A 3,512-nucleotide genomic window follows, 5' to 3' on the forward strand; every position below is an offset into this window, starting at 1 on the left:
TATTCCCTTTTTCTCTCTAAATTTAATATTTTATCCCTCCAATCACAACTATTGTATCTTATGTTAAAAAAATTACCCAAATACAACTCCTTTTTTCTTTTTTAATTCTACTTTTCATTCAATACAATTATTCCCTCTTTCTCTCTAAATTTATAATATTTTATCCCTCCAAGCATAACTATTGTATCTTATGTTAAAAAATCACTTATATACAACTTTCTCTCTAAATTTTACATTTTATCACTCCAAGCATTCTCAAATAATGTATCTTAAAAAAATTACCCAAATACAATCCTTTTTTCTTTTTTAATTCTATTTTTCATTCAATACAATTATTCCCTCTTTTTCTCTAAACTTATCCCTCCAAGCACAACTATTCTATCTTATGTTAAAAAAATTACTCAAATATAACTCCTTTTTTCTTTTTTAATTCTACTTTTCATTCAATACAATTATTCCCCCTTTCTCTCTAAATTTATAATATTTTATCCCTCCAAGCACAACTATTGTATCTTATGTTAAAAAATCACTCAATACAACTTTCCCTCCTCTTTCCTTTCTTAATTCTATTTTTCCTCACAATTTCACTCAACCAATACAACAATATTCCCCCTTTCTCTCTAAATTTTACATTTTATCACTCAACTATTACTATATCCTAAATTCATAAGAAAGAAAAGATCTATCAATTCCTACTAATTCATTCCAAAATTACATTGCTCGAATCACATTTGGCATGCCAGATATTATTCACCATTTCATTGGGTCCACCCAATACGACTATCAGCAACCACTACACCTCCTATTATAAATGGAGCAAGCGGAGGGAGTTTGTACGAATACCAAGGAGCGTGGCAAAGAGGAAAATATCCCCGAGTCAATGGCGAGGGGGAGAGAGGGTGGCGGGAAGGGAGCAGCGAGGGTGGACGCGTGCGAGGGAGCCTCGATCGTGCATGTGTGGGCGACTCTATAGCTTGTTGCGGATTATGTAGCCTCGCGTAGGAACATGTGTCCGTTATATCGCTCCAGAGTTACCAACTCTTGGCCAAGGCTTCTTCTTCCCTTACCCTCCGTTACCTGAGAGGCTGCTCTGCCTACACATACACGCATCCTGTGCATAGATGCTCGCGCGTCTATCGTAAATATTTCACGTTGATGTGACGTGAATTAAGCGGCTTAAGCGGATCAAGGGATTGGATATCGTTGGTCTATTCTTCCTCTTCTTCTTCTCTACACTCTCGAATTCGAGGATCGATTAAATTTGAAAAATTGCACGATTCCTTTTTTTCGAAACGAATTTTCAATTCATTCGAAGAGTTGATATGAACGATAAATAAATATAGAAGAGTATACGATATGGATATATTGATGTATTCTCTGTCGTGACGGTAATATTCTTCGAACAACCGTATCCGTTTCCAATCCAAGAATGAATATCCGGCATGTACGTTTATCGATTCGCTATGGACTGATAATTCACGTCAATTGTATCGAACAATAGGAACAATAGGGATGGAAATTATAAGTATATAATATAAATAGAATTTTATATACTAATATTTCGAATATTTTAATTTCAAGTTAAATAAATAGAAATTCTTAGGTTTCTTTTTTCTTTAATCGAGACGAAACGATTATTATTATTTCTTAATAATAATAAAGTAAGAAAATTTGAAATTTAAAAAAAAGGCTCTTTTTTTTCTTCTAAAGAAAGAAGAAAGGAGAAGGCGAACGACAAATGAAAATTTTATGGGAAAAGTATATAAAAGTCGTGTAAAGGGAGAACAGTTATAAAAGTCCCATCCAAATTTAGCACGCTGATCAACGAACTTTTCATCCCTGGATCACACATTCTCATCTGCTTGCAACGTAACGAGAATCACCTCCTTCACCCGAGAATAAGAATAAGAAGTTGGGTTATAAAGTAAAATCAAAACTGGTAGCGAACACTGGTGAAACATTCCGAACTCTGTGGGGGGTAAACTTGTTAGAACTGTTTCCAAATTGAACTTTCTAACTTTTATTTTTTTCTTTCTTTTTTTTTTTTTTTTTTTTTTTTTTTTTTTTTTTTTTTTTTTACTAAAAACTACCAACTTGTCAAGTTCGTCGAACTTAACTAAACGAACAATAAAACAGGAAAGTTGGTCCAAATTAGAGGGAAAAGTTTGGCTTAACTTCAACTCGATCGACTTTCCACTTTTCCTTCTTCCGCTTCTTCTTTTTTTTCTTTTTTACGATGACTGTATAATTCTAGCGCCCTCTATTCTCGCCCAAATTTATCGTACACGGGTCGAAAGTTCACTTCTCTCAGAAATTTTTTTCTTCGAAAAGACGAGCTATCGACAAGTAATATATATATATATATACATTACTCTCAAGTATTATTCCAAAGATGGATTCTATCACAGAAGCAAGTCTCTATCTTCCAACCAGTGCCAATCTCAGTTTCGATCTCCATCGAATCGATCCACTTCGAAGGTGTGTCTCACGAATATATATATATTCAACGCTCTGTGTATTACCAAGTTCGCGGTAATAATTTTCTATCCGAAGTGGCGTCGAACCGCGGAGGGGAAACTCGAAAATTGAATTTCAGTAATTATCGTAAGTGGATCGGGGGTAATACACGGGTTTCCCGAATCGAAGTTGAGAATTCGTTCTTCTTCCCGAGGAGAGATTGGAGCCGCAAGCATCGTTAGCGTAAGAGAGAATTGGAGTAAAAGAAACGGTGTGTTATTCGTTATATCGAACGTCCTCAATTCCTTAATTCCATCGGTAACACGATACTTTCGTTTGTTTTCACTCTCTCTCTCTTTCTTTCACTCGTTTGTTTCGATCGAGATCGAGCGAGGAAAATTTTTATATTTCTCGAAGATGGATAATTTATTCTTTGGAAATTTATTATATTATTGGAATTTGAGGAAGGGGAGGAAATATTCATTTTGCGAGATTCTTCGATTAATTTTAAAATATTAATTCCATAAACAAATAATAATTTTAATAATAAAATTGAATAGTAACGCCATTTTTCTTTTTGGAAATTTGTATTATATTATAAAGGTTTTAAATTGATCTAGTTTCCTTTCTTCTTCTTAAACATCACCCCAAACAAATGATAATATCGAATAATATTTATTTAATGCTACTTTTTATTGGAAATTTATATTATATTATAAAGATCTTAAATTGATCTAGTTTCTTTTCTTCTTCTCATCCCAAACAAATAATAATTTTCGATAAATAATATCGAATAATGTCTAGTAACGCCACTTTTCTTTGGAAATTTATATTATATTATAAATTGATCTAGTTTCTTTTCTTCTTGTTAAACATCCCAAACAAATAATAATTTTCGATAAATAATATCGAATAATGTCTAGTAACGCCACTTTTCTTTGGAAATTTATATTATATTATAAATTGATCTAGTTTCTTTTCTTCTTGTTAAACATCCCAAACAAATAATAATTTTCGATAAATAATATCGAATAATGTCTAGTAACGCCACTTTT

General features: G+C 32.6%; 1 protein-coding gene and 1 long non-coding RNA gene across 4 annotated transcripts in view; both read right to left on the reverse strand.

Moving 5' to 3' along the window:
• Nucleotides 1-541, reverse strand: part of LOC102677843 — a 2,030-nt gene extending 1,489 nt beyond the window's left edge. The window contains exon 1 of the long non-coding RNA XR_421709.2: nucleotides 502-541. This is a non-coding gene — a long non-coding RNA (uncharacterized LOC102677843). The remainder of the gene's footprint in view (nucleotides 1-501) is intronic.
• LOC102677923 (myb-like protein Q) overlaps nucleotides 1-3,512 on the reverse strand; it is a 204,613-nt gene that overhangs the window by 169,605 nt on the left and 31,496 nt on the right. The window lies entirely within an intron of this gene.

This window comes from Apis dorsata, unplaced genomic scaffold (assembly GCF_000469605.1).
Source record: "Apis dorsata unplaced genomic scaffold, Apis dorsata 1.3 scaffold_216, whole genome shotgun sequence".
Lineage (NCBI taxonomy): Eukaryota > Metazoa > Arthropoda > Insecta > Hymenoptera > Apidae > Apis > Apis dorsata.